Source organism: Rhincodon typus, chromosome 23 (genome assembly GCF_021869965.1).
Source record: "Rhincodon typus isolate 14 chromosome 23, sRhiTyp1.1, whole genome shotgun sequence".
Lineage (NCBI taxonomy): Eukaryota > Metazoa > Chordata > Chondrichthyes > Orectolobiformes > Rhincodontidae > Rhincodon > Rhincodon typus.
Genome location: NC_063354.1, coordinates 14,152,151 through 14,175,379, shown reverse-complemented (window position 1 = coordinate 14,175,379; position 23,229 = coordinate 14,152,151). Strand labels below are relative to the sequence as shown.

At 38.6% G+C, this 23,229-nt stretch overlaps 1 long non-coding RNA gene across 1 annotated transcript in view; it reads left to right on the top strand.

The window, feature by feature from the left end:
• LOC125485879 overlaps positions 1–6,903 on the top strand; it is a 51,980-nt gene extending 45,077 nt beyond the window's left edge. The window contains exons 2-3 of the long non-coding RNA XR_007264606.1: positions 2,066–2,186; positions 6,068–6,903. This is a non-coding gene — a long non-coding RNA (uncharacterized LOC125485879). The remainder of the gene's footprint in view (positions 1–2,065; positions 2,187–6,067) is intronic.
• The last annotated feature ends 16,326 nt before the right edge of the window (positions 6,904–23,229 follow it).

The window sequence follows — 23,229 nt, the reverse complement described above, 5'->3', positions numbered from 1 at the left end:
TCCAGCATCTGCAGTTCCTACTATCTCTAATGACAAAGTAATCAGGCTCATTGGCATCATTTGAAAAATAAAAGGCAATTAGTACACAAAGTTAAGTCATCTTTTCTTGTTTAAATAGTGTCACAGGACTATTTATATCCACCTCAGAACAGGCAAAGATTAAGCAAGTGTCAGTTTAAATTATGTATTCAGGTCTGCAGAGTGGGACTCGACCCCATAAACTTTGGCTCAGAAGCAAGTATTTTACCGGTAACACAAAGTCTCAGGTCTTAACCATTTTGAACACTTTTCCTTATGGGTTCTTCATGGTATTCAAATAAAAATATTTTGAGCTGCCACCATCTCAAATTCATCTTTTTCCAAACTGTGGAACTTCTGACCTCCCAATATTTTGTCCAATCTACACTTCCTTAAAATCCAGGCTTGGTCTTGCTTGTCATTGTTGTGACACTTTTTTCAACCACGGTTGCTCCTATACCTTGGGCTGTGGCAATTCATGTAAATTTATTAGGTGGATGGGCAAAACAAAATTAAATTAAATGCTACTAATTGTGAAGAAGCTACATTGTTTTGAGACCTGAAATTACCTGTAATAACATTGTCACTGCCATTAGTGAGCTTACCTGTAAATTGATCATTGCAACCAGTTTGTGTTCCACCTGCATTGGAGTACGCCAGATGAGAATAATTGCGTAAGTTCTTATTAATTACACATGAAATAGACAGCAAATAGAGACAGATGGCAAGATTTGAAGCTGGCTAATGGCATGCATTCCAGTGCGAGAGAATGCAGGACAGTTCTCATGCACCTGTAATGTAATTTTTATGGTAACCCTTCTTCCTCATAGAGAGACATATAAATGACACACGTTTATTTGGAAGTCAGATTGTGCGCAAATCCAATAAATAATGGCAAATGTTACAGCTCAGTGGTGAGCACTTTCCTTTCAGACGTTATAGCTGCTGTACAAATTAATTATCAACATACCCGTGGTATATCTCTCAAACATTTGGCCATTGTTTTTGGTTGTGACATGATTTGCAGAGCTCCTGGAAACTTAGAGAATAACCTAAACCTTTTCACACCAATTTAAAATTTCCAAGTGCTAGTTTGTGCTTTGTCAGACAGCGGTAATAAAGAACATCAGCACACAGAGTGCACAGTGTCTGTACTCTAACAGCAATAAAGTTTTACCTACATTCAGAGCAGAGCAGCCATAAAATAGCAATATTAATGTTTCCAGTGTGCTCAATACAGTGATTGCAAGTTCTGGTTATGGCAGGCAAGAGATTTTGAATGAAAAATGACCTGTAAGGGCTGCCAAATCTATTAAATGTGTTGCAGACTTTTTTTTTAGCAAGCATACAACGAATAGAAAAAAAACACTCATTTCATGTTAATCTCAAAGATCCGAACTTATTAACACATTTAAAAACAGAGCAGTACATGTTTCAGCTCTTTATAAGGAGTGAATTAAAATATTCAACTTACACTAAATTTCAGAGCATTGTTCATTCCTCACTGAGCTAAGGCAGTATGCCTCAAATATACAGAATGTGGAGGGGCACTACTTCCATACAAATATAGTTAGTCAACTATTTGTGTTTTCCTACGGAACATTATGATATCAATTGATGCCACTTGAGGTATTGAAAGGAATTGAACAATACACAACATCCCAAATAAGAGGAGGAACTGGGGAATGAATGAGTTTTTCTTTTTTTATCTCTACAACAGGCAGCTACATGCCTTTAACAACAACTTAATCAGTTGAGGTTCCTCAGAAGTATAATCAGAAGAGGCCTGAGGATTGCAGAATTTTCAAGGAAATGACACATAGGGTTCATGGTGATAGAAATATCAAGAGATTTAAACACAATATGAAACATTAGAGAATTGGGAGCCAGTAACTGTGAAGATGCAGATGAACAATGAAGTAGCGGAACATGGTGCAGGATCTAATATGAGCAGCAGAGTTTTAGATGGTGTGAAAATGTATTAAAGGTGAAGGGTGGAATCAAAGCCAGGAGTACCTCGAGGTAACAAAGTATTCTGTTCCTCCAGCAGGGGAGCTGTGTACGTGACAACATTCATGGATTAAAAGTGAAGCGTGACTATTGTTGGAGCTGCTGAGTGGCACGTGTCAAGTTGATAATGTGACGTTATGTTTCCACAGATTTTCACAGTGAGTAGAACAAAATATCTTAAAATGCTTTGTAGAATTGAACACAGAACAGGGCTGTGAAGAAGGGTTGGAGGCTTGGTCAAAGAGCTAGCTTAGAGACGTGTAAAGGCAGAGAGTTACCAAACTCACTGAGTTGAAGTGCCATGTTGGCTGAAAGTTTAGCCCTCTAGGATAAAGCAGAGAACAGACAGTGATGCACAACAGTGTAGATTCAGAAACATATGGATTGTGTGCTGGGCTATAGGGATGGAGAAATCCGCAGTAGTAAGTTTGGTATAAGTCTGCAGAGGGTTTCTTAAATAAGCGTAATGATTTTGAAACAATGCATTGAATTTAGAGTTACTAAGCATAATTCCTCGGTGAGATGAGAATGGTGTCATGACCATGGGTCAGAACCCTAAAATACTGTGAATATTTGTAGCCCTAATGTCTGAAATGTGCTTTGAAAAGAGGACTGCCAGAAGGACAATGACTGCAGATGTTAAAAAAAAAACTTCTGTTCGGGACCAATGAAATGTAACATCTACAAGTATCAAAGAAACTTCAAACAGGCCGGACTGTGATCTCTTGACAACATGGATAATGAAGGGCTGACAATACCCTGCTTAAGAGCAAGCCACCCCTTCAAGTTGTGTCCCAAACTCCAGACACATTTTGTGCTTTTCCCCTTTGAAGAATACACAAAATCAAGGGTTTAAAAAGTCAGTTTCAACTCTACTGGATTGGATTAGTGGAACTGAATGTTTTCATATGTATCTGCCTGGATTTGGGCATTAGCGTGCTGTAAAGATCACAGTGAAAGGATTATCTCCTAGTTACTGAATGTTGCTGGTAAAGGAAGATCCTGAGTGCAGTTAGTTTAAAAAAAAACTTAGGATAAAGGAAATTCAATAAACCCATAAAACCAAGAATCTCAAAAAGTAACTGTCTAACTACAATGTTAAAGCTACTGTAACACCCACTGGAAATGCTAAAATGTTCAACTATCCACTCATTACAAGCGATTCAGAGACTGATCCTTTATTTTAAATTTTTATATTTTTGGACTCACCGCTTATTTCTAATATGCCGTGTTACTGATTTTTCTCACATTTCCTAATTAGTAAACTCTTTGTTAATTCAACACTTAAATTGTTTAATTGACTCTTTTTAAAATGTAAGTTCATTTTGGTCTCGGAGAAAGGTGAATGGGAAGGGATCATTTTTAAATTAATCTTGTTGTAACCAACTGAAGGGTTGTGAATAAAGAAGGCTGGGGGAGGGGCAGTTCATCCCTCCTTATCCAGGAACTCATATTGGGAATATTGCTTGGCGTCCAGTCATAGCAATGCGATTTGATACAGGTTTTAAAAAAAAGTGTGGATGCTGGAAATTCGAAACAAAAACAGAAATTGCTAGAAAATCTCATTAGGAGAGAATACAGAGTTAATGTTTTGGGTCCAGTGATCCTTCTTCAGAACAGGATATAGTGAGTTCTGAATAAGGGTCACTTGACCTGAAACATTAACTCTGATTTCTCTCCACGGATATTGCCAGACCTGCTGAGATTTTTCAGCAATTTTTGCATTTGTTTGGATATGAAACTGATGATGAGTAAACAGCAGGATCCTTCTACTTTCATTATTGAACTAAGAAGTCAAATTTTTGTGGAAACCAAAGAGGGTGTCCCACACTGATTCTGATAAAAGCATGCACCTTATTGTATTTCCGTTCACTTGCTGTTTCTCAATGGAATCATTGGGCATGGGCTGTTCTAGTCTAGTCTTTCTGTCCTTTCCAATACTACAAGCATCATGAAATAATGCATGATACATGATTAATCCTAAAATATAGCCCAGAATATCGAAGGATATTAAGTTCATAAAGCATTTGGAGTTGATGCAGGGATCTCAGATAGCTACATGGATGCCTGGTACTCGTGGGAGTTCTGCTGGACAGTATCAGTTTTGTTACCAATCCAGTTGATTGCTCCTTTCCATAGGTTAAGTGAAAAAGATGTGTTCTCTTGCAAACTTGGTGCTCGTTATTTGCTCGATGTGTCTATGGATAGCAGGATGGCTAATCCGGCATATGCTTCTGTGATGGCTTAGAAAGGTCCAGTTGCTTAAAAGATTAGTACAGCGTTGGCCTTTATAGCTGTAGGTTGAATTATTTCCATTGTTGAATTTGACTGCTAGGCAGAGTGGATCAGATGCTGTAACTCAACGACTGGTCCATATATAAAGGTGGATGCTGTTGAATGTAAGTCTCTTCTGACATGTCCAGCAAGGTTGGTATTCATGGTCTGATGCACATGTTCATATGGCAGAAGCCCCTGATTTCTCCCTCTTTGCCAAATTCACATTTTTCTTGTCCGTAAGTGACAACTTTTAGAATTCCAAATGTATCTTTGTCTTGAGTATTTTCCTTCTGCCTAAAATAATTTATTCTCCCAAGCTTTTAACAAATGAAATGAAACAAACATACTGAACATTATCAACAAATATAAAATCAATGCAGGAAACCTTGTTGGATTGAAGTGTTTTGAAAATAATTTTGAGACCTCAGCTCTAATGTAATTGCAGAGTTTCAGCATTAAGGTATGTTATACACTACTTGTGGTCCTTTCCTTAATGCAGAACTCAGTATTATTACATGGTGCTGGCTTAATAAACATAGTCTGAAAAATCTGCAACTTATTGAATGTAACATTGCAAAACAATCTGAAAATTAGAATTAATAGACTCCTTGAATCAAAGTAAATCAGGAACAATAAACTGCAGACATGACAACACAAATATTTAATGATGTATTTCAAAAAGATGATCTAATATATTAATCATTCATGCCATTTTAAGCAGTAGGATGACATTCTTATAAAATTTTCTGTTCAATGAAATCTATTACTATAATTACCAACCTATAATGGTGTGGTCATGAATGCCATTGTTCTTCATCAGGTATTTATTCTTTTCCTTCATGGGTCTAAGAAATGTATCTGTTACTTGTTTGTCAAAGAACATACATTATGTGTAATTATTGCTGACAACAAGTTGATGTGGGATGTCTGCCCCCTTGTGCTTTGATGTCTTTTCTGTTTGACTGAAGCAAATATAAGCAAACAGAACAAGTATAGTTTATGAAAATGACATGGTAGTGTCTTGCTTACAATATTGTAAACATAGCAACATTGACTTCAGAAAGGAGATCAATTGAGTTTGAAAGAAATTTTGATCTTGTTACATGTCATTTGCACAGAGGGAGACAAGTGACCAAAAGGAGATTTGAAGAATGAGAGGCGTTCTCATCGAAATGTGTAAGGTTCTGAAGGAGCTTAATAGTGTGGATGTTGAGAGAATATTTTCACTCATGGGTGAATGTAGAACTGGAGGACATTGATTCAGAAAAAAAAGGGTTCATCCATTTAATAAGATGAGGGTTTTTTCTTTTGATTCTGAGGGGGTTGTATATCTTTTGGAATTGCCTCTCCAGAGATCCATAGAGGAAGGATCATTGAATACATTCAAGGCTGAGATAGACAAACTATTGAACTATTGGTGAGTTGAGTGGTATCAGAAATAAACAGAAAGTGACAAAAGCAGAGTACCATGAATGCTGGAAATCTTCAATAGAAACAGAATGCTGGAGAAATTCAGAAGGTTTGACAACAACTGTGGAGAGAGAAACAGAGTAAATATTTCCAACGTGACATGGCTTTCTGTCGGAACTTACGAGATGGAAAAGATGGTTTAGTTCTGTGAAAAAAGAAAGGTGGGGAGGGGCAAGTCAAACAGGATGTAATGTTGTGAAAAGGTTTAAATGATGTTGTTTGAAGATTAAACATTGGTCAGGACACCAGTTGGGAAGAGTACTCTTTAATTCATGCCATGATTTATCAACAGGAAGGCTAGGCAAGGCCGTAGTTTGACACCTCATTTGAAAAATTGTACGACCAACAGTGCAGCACATCATCAGAACTACTTTGGAGTGCGAACTGGATCCTTTGCTCAAATCTTTGGAAGCTGGAACCAACAACATTCTGACACTGAGGAACTCTTGCTTGTATTGAACTTCTTAACAAAGAGATTTTATCCAAAAGAATCAACTGGCAAAACACCAAATAGAATAAATTGCATAAATCTGCCATTTTAATGAGTAAACAAATGTATATACTGGCAGAAGTGTACATGATTATACGCACATGTGCATGTAAATGTATAACAGAAAAGTTTGCCCTTTTATCAACAGCAGTTGGAACAGGAATCCTTCACTCAAGCACAAGCACAAGTGAAAATTTAAAGTTGGTATTAGGTGTGTGTGTGTAGTGTGAATGTGGCAGTACATATGCACTGTCTTACTGCCTGCCCCACAAAAACTAATAAAATCAGCAGGAAGTTCACAGTAGTTGTGGGAGGCTCCTGAAGGAGCAATGTAGGATTCGCACATCATCTAGAGGTGTTAGAACATTAACTTAGCTGAAGACTTCAACGTGAAATTTGTAATGTGCAATCGTTTTGTTTCACAATTACTTCATTGTTTAAGCATTAAGCTTTCAAATCTGTTCAAAATTTACTCTTTGTACAAGTTTTAATGAAGAGATCTCGACAATTTTTGGTTCATACTATTATGTGTGAATGTGCCCTGTGTTTCTAGATTCCATTCAGACTGCCCCTGTTTTGGACTCTAATTTTGTACTGAATTCAACTTCTTTGGCTTAATAATTTACCTCCTTGCAACACACCACCTGAACTGTTTGCTAAAATAAAAGAAATGTTATTTTCCTTGGATTTGTTTCTTGTTGTATCTTTGCTTCTCAAACATTTGTATTGCTTCATCTAGATAAACTCACTTTCCCTCATCCGATATTTCCAACACACCTTTAATTTATCTGACGACTTACCTTCAATTATTTATGTTCCAGAATTTCAACACCAGCAGTAAAAATGACACAGTATATGCCAATTAAATAACCGCATGATTTTTTTTGAAAAACAAAGAAAAGCATGTGATGTAATTTCCTTTCAAAAACACAGATGACAAGATTTTGATTCATGTTCATATTGGTTTCAAAACATGCCACAGTGCCTTGAGGAAAAAAAAATCATATGCAGGTTGATTGCTTGTAGCACCCTATAAAATGTCTAAATCTATATAGCATTGGTGGCAATACCAGTCTATTTTATTTTAGATATCCTGCAAGAGTAGGGTAGTGATTGTAATGGGTTCATCCAGGTGGACCACATAGAAGGAGTTCCCTGATTGGGTCTGTTCATCTGGTCCAAACAGGGAGCCCTGGCTGACAGATATGAACAGGAGTGTCGGAGGTTCTGTTCAGTCTGAGATCTGGCTCTGAGGAAACTGAATCAGTGTCAAGCACTCTCCATGTGCAAATAAAGGGTGATGTAGAGGTGCCGGTGTTGGACTGTGGTGGACAAAATCAGAAGTCACACACCAACAGTTTATAGTCCAACATGCCTATTTGAAATCACAAGCTTTCTGAGCGCTGCTCCTTTGTCATTTGAAATAAAGGGTGACTTAGAGACAGGATACTGGCCTCTGTAGAGTTCTTTCAAGTGGCCCCACAATGCAGCAGAGAATCAACAGTATATTTCTCCTAATTAAACAGCATACTGATTTTCCTTTTTACAAGGCTTTTAACTGAAAGTAATGGAAGTGCTGATTAAATTAATATTCTTGGGTTCAGCTGTGTAGGATATTTGTAGATGGTATACATCGTGTAGTTCATCAAGTCAGGGCACAGAATTAATATCCGATTTATATTGCAGTCCTATTACAGTCGATGTGGTATGCTGCCAACACTATAATGCAGCAAACGTCCAGAAGGAAAATAAGCTGTAGCTCAGTTGTTAACATACTTTTTTATTTCAAAAACATTCTATTATTAAAAAGCCTATATATACATACATAGTCACGAGAGGAGTTCAATTCTGGACAATCTTTATACATGGAGAACAAATAAAGCCAAAGCAGTTCTTACTTATACATGACTATATTTACGTACATTTGAGGCACTGGGCAGGTCTGAATGGATCCCCATTTAACTTTGTCAGAAAGACCTTAGATGGTGGTCTTTCCCCACTATGCCTTGGTGGCAGCTTCCCCAAGCTTTAATGCATCCCTCAGCATGTAGTCCTGTACCTTGGAATGTGTCAGTCTGCAACACTAGGTTGAGGTCGAATCCTTGCTCTGGAAGACCAACAAGTTTTGGGCAGACCAAAAAGCTTCTTTTTCTGAGTTGATGGTCCTTCAGGTGCAGTCAATGTTTGTCTTGGTGTGTGTCCTGGGGAACAGACCGTAGAGCACAAAGTTCTGTGTCATGGAGTTGCTCAGGATGAACCTCGACAAAACCACTGCATCTTCTTCCAGACTTCCTTTGCATAGGCACATTCCAGAAGGGGATATGTGACAGTCTCTACCCCCTCTCCCACAGCTGTTTTGAGGGCAGCATGTGGTGGCACAGAGTCCATGCATACATGAAGCATCTCACAGGTAGTGCCCTTCTCATCACCAGCCAAGCGATGTCTCAGTGCTTATTGGAAAGTTCTGATGATGAGGTATTCTGCCAAATGACTGACAGTATGCTCAGGGAACCACACAACTTGATCCACCCTCTTCTTTTCCTTCAGGGTCTCGAAGACACAACATGCTGACCACTTCCGGTTGGACTTACGGTCAAAGGTGTTTTACTTTGCAAATTTCTCTATGAAGGACAGCTGGTAAGGAACATTCTGGCAGCACACTCACCTCTGAGCTGGAATATTCCAGGCTCAAGCCTCACTTCTTGGGGTTCAGTACAAAAATCGAGGCCACTCTCATATTAAGGGATAGCTACACAGTCAGAGGTACTGTTTTTTTTAAAGTGAGAAGCTAGCTCCATGTTTTGTCTGCCATTTCATGTAAACTCAAAGCACCCATGTCACTGTTTTGAGGAACAGTGAAAATTTAAAAAGACCATCAAACTGGATCAAGATTCTGGAATTCCCTCACTGAGGGCATTGTGGGTCAACCTACAGCAATTCAAGAAGACAACTCACCATCACCTTCTTAAGGGCAACTATGGTCAGGCAATAAATGCTGACCCAGCGAGCAATGCCCATGTCGCATGACTAAGTAATAAAAGTTACAAAAATTACATTAGTGGTAAGCCAGAGGTTGCAATAGGTTTAAAAAAAGCAAGTTACCAAAACAAATAAAGGAGTAAGACAATCAACTTTGAGGGTAAACAAAGAAGTAATATAAAAATTGACAGTAAAAGTTTCTTGAATGTAAAAGAAAAGGAAACAAGGAGGACCAAAGTTAAAATGGGCCCCTAGAGCAGTGCCGCTTAACCGGTAGGCCATCCCTTGGAGAGATGCAAATGTTATCCAGGTGAAACCGCAAGAGTGGACATCTTTTCCAAGGAAATGCAACCACAGGATTCTCACGAATGACTAACTCATTATCTCATTTTGTATTTTACAAGCATAACTTATCATCAGCAAAATCATTACAATTTTTAACATCCTTAAAAATTTCCATTAACAGTTCATACAAATCTAAAAAGGCATGCAAACTTTAAAGTTTTGGTAAAGATCTATAGCTCGGGTTGTGGGTGAGGTTGTTGACTTGCTCGCCAAGCTGGCTTGTTCTCGTTCAGACATTTCATCACCATGCTAGGTGACATCATCAGTGAGTCCTCCGATGAAGCGATGTTATTCTACTCCGCTTGGAATTCATATTGTCTGGTCTGTTAAGAATACTCTCCTTAATATTGGTACACTCAGACAATGAAGGCCATCAGTTTAACTGGAACAAGGTAACCATAGTAGCCCAAGCCAAACATAGACACACATGGGAATTCCTAGAGGCATGGTTCTCCTCTCATAATGCAATCAACAACATATAGATTTGGACCCCATATACAAACCCATACAGATCAAACCAGAAATGACACTACTCACCATAACGGACCAGACAGTATAAATTCCAAGCAGAATAGAATAGCATTGCTTGATTGGAGGCTCCACTGATGATGTCACCCAGCATGGTGACAAAATGTCTGAATGAGAACAAACCAGCTCGGCAAGCAAGTCAACAACCTTAGGAATGCAAATATAGAAACACAATCCTTAGAAAAGGTGGGGCTTTGTTTTGATCATGATGAGACCAGGCTTTTTGATAAAATGGTTTGTGGTTCACAAAATGCAAAAGATTGAGAACTATTGTCTTTGAGAATGAGGTTGGAGAAATATAAATGGCGAACCAGGAAATGGCAGAGGAGCTATGTAAAAACTTTGCATCACTCTTAACAGTAGAACATACTGTTAGCATTACAAAAATACTAAATAATCAAGGGACAAAAGTGGGGATGAAAAAGTAAATGCAATAACTATCACTAGAGAAAATGTTCGAGGATAGGTAATGGAGTAAGAGGTCAATAAATCCCTGGGATTTGGTGGGTTACAACCTGGAAAATTAAAGGAAGTAGTTACAGAGATAATGAATCCATCAGTCGTAATCTTCTAAGGATACTTAGATTCTGTTCAAGTCCCAGAGGATTAGAAAGCTACCAATGTAACACCCTTATTCAAAAAGGGAAGAAGACAAAATAATGTAATCATAGGACACTTAGTTTAACATCTGTCAGTGTGAAAATGTTAGAGTCTATTTTAAAGAATGCAAAATTAGAGGATTTAAAGATACATAATTTAATCAAGCAGAGTCAGCATAGCTTCATGAAGGGGAAATCATGCCAAACAAATTTATTAGGATTCCATGGTGAGGTCACATGCAGGATAGATAAAGGAGAACCAGTAGATAATATATATATTTTGATTTCCAAAAGGCATTTGCTAAGATACCTCACATAAGATTGCTTAACAGAATAGAATAGTAATTCATTGTCACTTGTATTTTTTACAAAAATAATAGTGAAAAGTGTTTAATTTGCCATATCACAGCACCTATATCAATAACAGAAGGCAAGAAAAAAATTAAGAGAATCTTAGTTCAGTTCATAGCTCCTGGATTTGGGAAAAGACAGTACTGCTGAAGAAAGCTGACAAAGCCGCCACCAAAGAAGAAGACCACCAAGCTGGGCTGCTAGAATCCCCAGCTGCAAGACTCTGCAGAAGCAGCTGCAAGGACCAATCTTGTCACCAAAGCAGGCCATCCACTCTGACTGCTGGAATCTTGGGCCGCAAGATTCTGCAGAATCCTGAAGCCGCCCCAAAGGACCCACCTCGTCACAAATCCTGGGCCGGAAGATGTTGCAGAAGCTGCCCAAAGGAATTCTGGGCCGTTGTATGCCGGACTGAAACGACTTCATCGCTGAAGCTGTCACTGGCCTGGGCCGATGGAATCCCAAGCCATGCTACCTAAGATAGACCACCACCAGCCACAGCCTCAATGGCCATGAGGAACCACCATTGTCGCCACAGCAGCTGCCAGAAGCATCTTCCTTCACCGAAGCTGTCAAAAGAAGGTAAGATGAATATTGATGTTAAAAATAATAAATGGACAATTTTATTTTTCGAAATGAAGAATGCGGAGGCCTGGAAATTAGAAACAGACTGGTTCATGACCCCAAACACTTCCTATCCTGCTGTCCCCAACTTGTAGGTACATGTAGGAGCCAATGGCCTAGGGACAGAATATTAGCATGGATATTAGCAGATTGGCTAACCAATAGATGACAGCATGCTGGGCTAAAAGGAGCATTTTCAGATGGCAACCTGTATCTGGTGGAGTGTCACAGGGATCAGTATGAAGGATGCAATTAGTTGCAATACACATTTTAATGACTTGGATGAAGGAAGTGAATTTTGTGGATAGTTTGTTGGGACTGTTTGAGGGAATATATTTTGTGGATCTATAGTGCAGAGTTTTTATACAGCTCCTCTGTCAATTCTTGGTTTAACATTACTGCTTCCCCAACCTCATTCTCTAAGGCAATGGTTCTCCAAAATAGATGGAAAAGCAAGTCATAAGGACGACACAAAATATCTGCAGAGTGAAACAAATAGGTTCAGTGATCTGGTGAAAACTTGGCAGATATAGTGTTGGAAAATGTGAGGTTAAACACTGTCAGGAAGAAGAGAGGAACTGAATTATTTAAACAGAGAAACACTGAAGAAAGGATTTAGGATTCTATGTGCATAAGTCACAAAAAGCTAGCAAACATTTTCAGCAGGTGATAGGAAAGGCAAATGGAAAGTTGGGCTTTATTTCAAAGGGAATGCAATATAAAAATAGCGAAACCTTGCTAAAACTATACATAGCCGTAGTCAGACCACAGCGAGAATACTGTGAACAGTTTTGATCCCTTTTTCTAAGAAAATATATTTTGGCATTGGAGGCACACCAGAAGAGGTTCACTATATTGATTCTGAGTATGCAGGAGTTTTCTTCTGAGGGGACTTTGAGTTGGTTAGGCCTGTAGAGTTCGAAGAGAGGTGACCTTATTGAAACATATAAGATTCTGAAGAGGATGACTGGATAATTGCTGAGAGGTGTTTCCCCTTGTGAGAGAGTCAAGGACCAGAGGGCATAATGTCAGAGTAAGGAGTCACTCCTTCAAGACAGAGATGAAGTAGAATTTCTTCTTTCAGAACAGTGAATCTGTGGAAATCTTTGCCGTAGAAGACTGCCAAGGCTGGGTGGGTAAATATGGTCAAAGTTGAGATGGCCCAATTTTTAATCAGTAAGGGAATCAGAGATTCTGGGAACAAGCAAGAAAGTGGAATTGAGGAGTATCAAATTGGCAATGATCTGATTGAATGGCGGATCAAAGTCAAAGAACCACATGGTCCACTTCTGTTCCACATCTAATGCTTAGCAGCAGAGTTATCCCAAGACACCAGGTCAATATATATTCCTCAATCAATGTCGCAAAAACAGATTATCTGCTGTGTACAAATTAGGCTGCCATGTTTCCTATGTTACAATAATGATTACACTTTGAAAATACTTCATTGATTCTAAATCAGTTTGGGATATCCGGTTGTTCTGAAAAGTGGCATATTAATGCAAGTTCTTTTTCCTTTGATACGATCGCAAGACAAACATAAAATAAAAATAAGCCCTGCTGAATTTGCAAATACAGATGTTGAATATTTATTGGATGGCAAAAACTTTTTTTTTGCTCAATGCAACGCAATATGGAATTATGCCAATTTACCAGGGTAAGCAGCACCATTGGCCACTATCTCGCTAGCCCATCTCAATGACAACGTGAAGAAGATCGTGTACGTTAGTGTTTGCCAAGATGCCTGCCCCAGGCGATTTGTTTTTAAGGGACCTGAATGGAGACAGTGAAGGTTGGCTGAACAAATGCAGAAACAAATGTGATCAACTTCATTGGTTGATTTGTTGAATTTGCTGGTTCACTGATGATTCACCATTTCTGAATGCCAATCTCATGTTGAGAAATTGCAGACCCTGGCCATTCTGACCTTAAGCTAACATCAGGAGGTGTAAACATACTCTGAAGCAAGAATTAGGGTCTGACAAGCCCTGATTTAACCATGTGAATTGAATAATGGTTTCAGTTGTGCTAAATCCTCTATTCCAAACTGAATTCGTTGCTTGTCAATCAAAAATACATTTCTTAAAAAGGAAGGAATATTATCAGCCAACAATGGAAAATAGCCAGGTTTTCCACACAAAAATTGGCAAGCACTTGCCTTGAGACAACCCAAGGAAGCACTAAATGATGATGGAGAGAAATTTGTTCAGTGTTTTCAGGAAGAATTTCTTGTGCATATGTAGATGGCCCTACCAGAGAAGGGGCAAAAATTGACCTCTTCTTGGGACCAGTGACTCTCATTCCATTAATTTTAAAATAACTATAGAAAAAGATAGATCTAGGCCAATTTTGATGATCTTAGACAAGAACTTCCAAAAATTGGTTGGGGGAGATTGTTTGCAGGTAAAGGGATGTCTGGTAAGTAGGAGGCTTTCAAAAGTTAGTTGATGAGAGCTCAGGGCAAGCATGTTAGAGTGAAGGATTAGGCTGGCAGGAGTAGGGAAAGCTAGATGAACAGAGTCACTGAGGTCCTTGTCTTGAAAAAGAGGGAGGCATATGAGATGTATAGACAGCTGGGATCAAGTGAATTCCTTGAGTATAGTGGGTGCCAGAGTACACTTCAGAGAGAAATCAGAAGGGCTAAAAGGTGACTTGAGATGGCTTTGGCAGATAAGATAAAGGAGAATCCAAAGAGATTCTACAAGTACATGAAGGGCAAAAGAGTAACTAGGGAGAGAAGAGGGCCTCTTAAAGATCAACAAGGTCATCTATGTGCAGATCCACAAGAGATGGATGAGATTCTAAATTAATATTTCCCATCAGTATTCACCATTGAGAAAAGTATGGATGCTGGGGAACTTGGGGAAATAAATAGTGATGTCTTGGAGAGTGTCCACATTACAGAAGGAGAGGTGCTGGAAGGCTTAAAACACATTAAGGTAGATAAATGCCTGGAACTTGATGAAGTGTATCCCAAGACTTTGTGGGAGGCTAGGGAGGAAATTGTGACGCCCATGGTGGAGATATTTGTGTCATCGACAGCCACAAGTGAAGTACCTGAAGATTGGAGGGTGGTTAATGTTGTGCCATTATTTAAGAAAGACTGCAGTGAAATGCCTGGGAATTACAGACCAGTGTGCCTAACATCCATAATAGGTAAGTTGTTAGAGGGGATTCTGAGAGACAGGACCTGTAGGCATTTGGAGAGGCAAGGACTCATTTTGGATAGTCAACATGGCTTTGTGAGCGGGAAATTGTGTCTTATGAATTTGATTGAGTTTTTTTTAAGGTTAACTGTCTCAATATCTAGGGAGAGCTGGCCAATTGGGTACAAAATTGGCTTGACAGTAGAAGACAGAGGATGGTGGTCAAGGGTTGTTTTTCAGACTGGAGGCATGTGACCAGTGGTGTGCCACAGGGATCAGTGCTGAGTCCACTGTTATTTGTCATTTATGTAAATGATTTGGATGAGAATTTAGGAGGTATGGTTAGTAAATTTGTGGATGCCACCTAGATTGGTGGTATAGTGGACAGTGAAGAAGGTTATCTGGGATTGCAGCAAGATCTTGATCAACTGGGCCAGTGGGCTGAGGAATGGCTGACGGAGTTTAAATTCAAGCTGTTGTATTTTGGTAAAGCAAATCAGGGCAGGACTTACACAGTCAATGGTAGGAAATGTTATAAAACAAAGAGATGTAGGGGTACAGGTTCATAGCTCCTTGAAAATGGAGTTACAGGTAGATAGGTTGGTGGAGAAGGCTTTCAGCATGCTGGCTTTCTTTGGTCAGCACATTGAGAATAGGAGATGGGATGTCTTGTTGCAACTGTACAAGATGCTGGTGACGCCACATTTGGAGTACTGCGTGCAGTCCAGGTCATGCTACTACAGAAAGGATATTAATAAACTGGAAAGAGTGCAGAAAAGATTTACAACGATGCTACCTGTACTGGAAGGTTTGAGTTATAACGAGAAGTTGGATAGGCTGGGACTTTTTACCATGGTGTGTAGAAGACTGAAGAGTGATCTTAGAGAGGTATATAAAATCATGAAAGGCATAGATACGGTAGGTAGTGGACAGCTTTTCCCCATGGCAAGGGAGTCTAAAACAAGAGGGCATAGGTTTAAGGTGAGAGGGGAAAGATACAAAGGAATCAGGAGGGCAATTTGTTTTTACACTGAGGGTAGTGAGTGGCTGGAACAGGCTGGAACAGGTAGTGGTGGAAGCAAGTACAATTTCATCATTTAAGAAACATTTAGACAGGTACATGAATGGGGTAGGTATGCATGGATATTGACCAAACACAGGCAAATGGGTCTAGTTTAAATTGTGAAAACAGGGCACATGGGCATGTCTGTAGCAGTCTTCATGCTGTAGACCACTATGACTCTACTCTATGGAATGCTGTATTTAATAAAGAAAAAAATGTGCAATTTCATGTACACAAGAGGTCCTGTTCTGTTGAGGAGAGGCCTGCAGAATATCAGACATTTGGATAGGAAGAATAATTTGTGTGATTTGATTGCAGCAACATTCAACTGGCCTTATCTCCAATGGTATTGAGCATTTACAAACATGATGAAAACTGAGTGGTGAATTTTTAATTTTTTTTTGTGCCTATGTTAATTGGTACAATCTACACTTTTTCCTGAACATGTGGGTGAACATTTTTACTTGGAGTAATATGAAAGATCAGGATGCATAATTTATCTTGAAACATTAACATCCTTCCTGGTGATATCAAGGCTCGTCTTTTTAACTGACAATAAAATTGCATATCCAGCCTGAGTTGCTCAATATTGGCACATGTGGTCCTGCAAACTACATGAGAAGTAGCAGCAGTGCTTCAGTACTTTGGGCTTCTGTAATGCGTATGACTCATGAGGTCTCCAAATGGTTGCTGTGATTAATTTGTGAAATTTTGTATAATTGTTAAGCCTTAGTTGCAGAAAAGCAAGTCGGTGAACCAGAGGGTGTTTGAAACCAAGCCAAGCAAAGGTAGACCTGTTTGTTGGAGCCAAAACCTGAGTTGAATCAATTTAACAAAAAAAAAGTAAGGGGGAGAAAGTCAAGATTCGAGGGGTCTAAAGAAATAATTTGTGAATACAATACTGTAATACATTTGGGACATGCAGTTTGCATACTAAATTTGATTGAGGTCTTGAGCAAATTGAAAATTAACTGTAAATGTTCCTTTTATACTGCATGCAGTCAGAGCAGGCTTAATCATGTAACTTTTCTCTTTAAATATCTTTCAGGGCAGAACTATCAGAACTATTGCACAGACAGGCTGGACACATAGACGTTTGGGGATAGGACATGCGCTTGTCCCTGACAGAAGGCAGTAAAGTTCTACCCATAGCTTTCTCTGGATACAAACTCCATCAACGATTGCAGTGCAAAAATGTTCATGGATCTTTTATCTTATTTATGAATTTTATTTTTCTTGAAAGCTTTTTCAGTAATTGGGAAGCTTCTAGCAGATATCAAAAACTGATGAGAATGACAACAAGTAAGGTTGCAACGGTTCAATCCTGATCGAGTTAGCCCCTTGGGTTATTTTTCTCAGTAAATTGATCTCCGATTAATTCTATCAATAAAATCTGTGGAGTGCACAGCACTTTAAAACTAGGGCTTGCAGCTTCCTATCAGATCCTTACACTGTCCAAAGGCTGCGGTAAGGGGTAACTACTTAACACCTAATAGTGAGCTTTGTGAGTGCCTGCACCCTTCACTTAGGCATCTTTGCTGATAATATTTTTGTTTAGTTTAGAAAGTTGGTACTTTCTCCAGCATTTTCTGTGTTTGTCTCGGAACATTTTAGTATTTTAAGACAAAGTAACTGTTTCAAAAGGGCAATGGCTGCTATGTGTTTAGACGGAAAACCCAAATATCTGTAGCAAAGGTTTCCTCGAAGCTAATGAGATGAGTAACCAGTTATTTTTCATGATTAATTGGTATTCAAGATAAATTCTTTTGAAGGCTTTCCATACAATTGATCAGGGACTGAAATGCAGCAGGCCATGCAACTGTTTACTGTTACAAGGGATAAGGATACCTAGTAGAAGCTATTAGTGAGATTCTGTTCCTAATCTTGTGGCAAATGGACTGGATGGGTTACATTTATTAAATTATAACCACACTTTATGGGATGCTAATTTTAGCTTAAAACAAGGCAAAGTTTCCCTATAAAATCTAACTAATTGATCACCAAAAATGAAAAATTAGATGAAAATTGTAGGCCTTTAGATTGTAGCAATTAAATGGTCCTTTTTACTCTCTGAAGAAGGGTCACTTAACCCAAAACATTAACTCTGTTTTCTCTTCACAGATGCTGCCAGATCTGTTGCATTTTCCCAGCAATTTCTATTTTTGTTTCTTATTTTTCACTTGGATATTGCGCGAAGTCACCTTTAATCAATTCACTTGCATCAACTTCTTCGTAAGGATGAAGAGATGCTACAGAACAGTGGAAAATGATATGCCATCTCTTGGATTGATTGACTGAACAATTATGTGCTTGATTCATCAAACTTTAATTGGGTAGGTTTTGAATTTTGGTCTGGGTCTCGTTTGAATTGGCCAATAAGCTGCAGATACATTCCTTCGTTTCAAACCTCTGAAACATAATTTGAAACTTACCTGTCCAGATTTCATCAGCTGTCATGCCAGTGGAAGTATCAATGCATGTCCTGAGCAGTTAAATCCCAAAATTGAATTGTAGCTTCATTGAGTTTCATTGGAACACTGCAAAAGGCCAAGGAAGGGAATGTTAGCCTGGGAGCAATGAAATGGCATGCAACTGGAAGGTCAGAGTCATTCCTATGGACAGGATGGAAGAGTTTATGACATAGGCTGTTGATTTGGACATTAAATAGGACCTACAGCCTATGAAGTGATCTCAGGCCAATCATCAGGGCAGTTAGATTACCGATCCAATTTGCCATGATAACTATTCTGTTAACTTTGGCAAGTTAACATCAATTCTAATATGTGCCAAGTATTTTAGACTGAAAATGCCATCTGGTACAGCTCTGACTTTGCTAACTGTGTCCCACACTAAGAATTTGGTTTCATACGTATTGATCAGACAGAGACATTTCATAAATGAACCAGCCTCCTGTGCCTCTTGCAAACCAATGGAAGCATTTGGAAAAAGAAAGCTGAGAAGAAACCTTCTAATTAGAAAGAATCAATATAACAGATCTTGTGAACAAAGATGACTGAACTGATTTCTTAGTTTTCCAATTGTCCATGTGGTTTCTTTTTGCCCTGTCTAATTCCATGTCTGTATGTGTGTAAAGGGGAGTTTATAGGAGGATTAGAGTTTTAAATTAACATTATTATTCACCAACAGTGTATTACTGTTTATCTGCAGCTAACGTCGAATTACTTACAATAATTAATAATTCTTGTTCAGTACGGAAACTCAGTCCATGCTTTCTATCAGGGTCTGGAAATCAGAAAATTTGGGGAATCCTTGTGTACTTTTTAAACACCTTTATCTTTGGTGACGTGACTGGGAATAGCGAGGTTAGATTACCAGTGCGCTATCCCAGTGAGGTGTGGCATCCACTTGTTGGAAGATAAAATCTGAAAGTTCTGAACCTAGCTGGAGTAGCATTGTAGTTTAAGGTTCTTGTGAAGATTTGTAGCTCGGGTTGCGGGTGAGGTTGTTGACTTGCTCACCGAGCTGACTGGTTGTAGTTCAGACATTTTGTCACCGTGCCAATTAACATCATCAGTGCGTCCTCCGATGAAGCAAAATAGTTCTACTCCACTTAGTATTGATATGACCCGGTCTGTTGAGGAAATGACACGAGATACTTCAACAGACTGGATCATGTAAATACAAAGCAGGGTAGAAAGACATCGTTTCATTGGAGGCTGTACTGACGATGTTACTTAGCATGGTGACGAAATGTCTGTACGATAACCAGCCAGCTCAGCGAGCAAGTCAACAATGTAACATTGCAGTGTTGGTAGGACACTGGCAGTGACTGTTATCGTGCAAATGTAATTGATTAGTGAGCTGACCTGAGGCTTATCAATCACATACACACACTACTATATAGAAGTAAATATTGGATAACAATGCCAAAACTATGCTGATAAAATATATATAAAGAGGAGAAAAGATTTATTGGAGACTAAATACAATAATTATTCAAACAAATAAATAGAGCCACAAGGATGATTGTCAGGGAATTGAAGGACAGCAAAAGTGAAGAGCAATGAGTGAAGCAAAGCACAGGTGTAATATTAAAGTGACCAATTAAACCCCTTAGAAATAATGCAATTGAGCATAAAAAACTCATCAAAACATGTAAAGAGAGTAAAAAAGCAGTTAGAGTGGGTGTGAAAAGAATTAGACTAACTGAAGTCCCTCATTCCATATGAATAGTAATCCAGATTTTTAAGAGAAGTTTCCTGCTATTAGTTATTTAGATCAAGCTTTTTCAACCATGTGGAATGACGCAAGCATTAGAATATTTTCCAGTCGTCTTTCCAGCTGCCTTGTAATCAGCAAGTTGTCAGTCTAACTCTGCCTATCTGCATTGGTCTTGCCAGTAATCCTGCTCTCCCTTTTCCTTGGCTTGGGAGGTGTTGGAATATTGTACTCTTGCAAACTACTTGGTCAAGTTGTTGAACTTTGCTAATTATAAAGATAAGTTTCAAGGTCAGTTTGGAATGGGTTTCAAATTCATAGATTTGAGTTGTCATAAGGATTTTCAGATGCTTTAGCAAATAGCTTGCTTTTCATACTTTTTTGTCTCCTGGGTGACGTGATTGAATTCCATTGGATAAACTAAATTCTTCAACCATTTTTTGATCTGACCAAGAGGCAGAGTCTGATAGGATTAAAGATTCTGAACAAATCCAATAGGATTTGCTTCAGAAAGAATTTAGCATAATTCATGAAGCAGCTAAACATCTGAGAGAACAATGATAAAGAAAATACTTTGAATTGTATTTTAGTTTTTTGCAACTTGTGGTATTATATCAATTATTCATTTGGCTTCCACTCTAAGTGTATTATTTTCTGCAGCAAATATCCTTGTAAATGCAATGTGGAAAATGTAGCTTCCCAATGCCAGAAGTTAAGGATATTAATGCTCAACAAGTTGCACTTGGTTTTGAATCTGAACATTCTGTTTGTTTGTTCTTTAGATTATGTCCAGGTCTATCCTGGCACATAGGCTTCTGGGTATTTTTCCACTGTGCTGCACTACCTAATGAAATCCTGTTTCATTTCTATCTCATTATCGACATATTTGCTTGTGAGCTGTACTTGTACAACAGTGAATACACTTCAAAAGTACTCTATTGGCTGAAAAGTGCTTTTGGACACCCTATGACCTTGAAAAGCATTATAGCGTAAAGGCAAGTTCTTTCTTTCTTAATAATCTTCACCATAAATAAATTCATAAACTACATTATTTCAACTTTAATTCACTGAAGAATATACATTGCTATACACTATACATGGAAAGAAGAAAATGGAGGATAGCTGATAGCAACAGGAAGAAGAAGAGCTTGCCCTACAATCTCAGAACATCCTTAGTTTGGAGGTAAAGTCATAGGGCTCAAAACATTAACTGTTTCTCTCTCCACAGATGCTGCCAAACCTGCTGAGTTTCTCCAGCATTTTCTGTGTTTGTCTCGGAACATTTTAGTATTTTAAGACAAAGTAACTGTTTCAAAAGGACAATGGCTATTATGTGTTTCAATGGAAAACCTAAATGTCCTCAGCAAAGCTCTCCTCGAAGCTAATTAAATGAGTAACCAGTTATTTTTGGGGGTTAATTGAGGGATGCCAGCCAGAACAGGAGCATGATCTTCCTAGAGTGGTGCCGTACTTCATGATAATGACCAGGCAACTATATTCAGTGCTGTCTACTTCACATCAATTTGCTTCATGCATCTGTGCCAGTTCCATGGAACCACAGCGATCAGTGTCACGTGATACTACTAGGGCTGGTCTTAGGAGTGGTTGACCCAAGAAATGTTAATCCAAATTGACAAATAGATCAATCACCAGCCCCAGTCTACAGCTCAAAATCCCTCTATAAATGGAATGTGCTAACATGTAAACGGATTCCATTGAACTGAAGTAGAATTAGCTGGAGGAACTCCAGGTACACTGTGTAACTGAGGGCTTGAGCATTTAAAATTAATTACTGTTGCAAGGATAATAATGACATTCTTCGAAACAGATCCAAGTCATTTGCCTGGTCGTTCAGGTTATGTTTTGATCTGCAATGAATATGATGTGACATTAATATGAATTCTAATGTCTTAATCATTCTCATGCTGACTGAATCATGCAGGGAAGTGGCAGGTTCAGCTGGCTAAATCTTTAACGCAACATTATTGCACCAACCCCATGTGTAGAAACAAACTTATGCAGGTTTAGTACAAAGTAAGGAGTGTTACTAAAGTTTCTGCATGTTTTCCTATTTATGTGGCAGTGTAGATTATTCAACATTGGTAATGTAGAATGAACTGGAGGATTAGTTCATTGAGGATGTTGGAACAGTGTCCTTTCTTCACTGGGACTTGAGATGGAATCTGAGTTGGCCTAGAATAATGAAATGAATGATGGCTGAGTTAGAGGTCCTAAGTGAATTAGGTTTGGCCATTTGCAATCCAACCTCCTGTGAATATGAGTTTAGATTGTAAAACTTTGCATAACTCAGCAATGATTACTTTGGTGTGGGAAATGCAAATGTGACTAAATTAATGCAAGCAAAGATGCTTACCAGAGCTTGGGTATTAATATGCCTTATTGGGATGGCATATGGGTAGTTTTGTGTTCTTCCTACTACCTGCTACCATGGAGACACTCACAGAGTGAATCCATTTCTTGACTTTCAGCAAAAAAGAAAACCGCATGATTAGAACAGAAAAGTATTATTCCCACTCTGGAAATGATATTTAGCATTCAGGTTACTGGAGGATCAGCAAGTTGTGGCTTAACCTTCATGTATTCTAAACAGCTGAATGTAGTTGTTTCATAATTCCCCAAAGCAGTAGCAGATGGAATCCAGCTGTTATGTGCATTTTTTTTAATATATATAAGCACTCATGCAGCAGATTAAACTTTAAGGATTTTAAGTTCCATTTTTGTTGCTGATTATTAAAATGAGCTGTTCTTGATTTTTTTTGAAGTTGGCAGTGCAAAGGGCTACTGTAAACATGACATACTCTGGAAGACAGGGGAAGCCATGTTAGAAAATAATGAGGTGAGAAAGGAGTCATTTTAAGCTCTGTTGGCAAAACACTTATTTAGTTAGTAAAACATCCGATTACTTTTGGATTTGAGTAGCGCTGTGTTTAAAATATTTTCTTCCCTAAGGACGCTGCAACTTGAATGAATAATCTTGACTATCAGTAGTCCACTTCAGTGAGGTCTTATTCTTCAAGGTCCCATTTAAATCTTGGAACAAAAACAAAGTTGCTGGAAAAGCTCAGCAGGTCTGGCAGCATCTGTGAAGGACAAAACAGAGTTAACGTTTCAGGTCCAGTGACCCTTCCT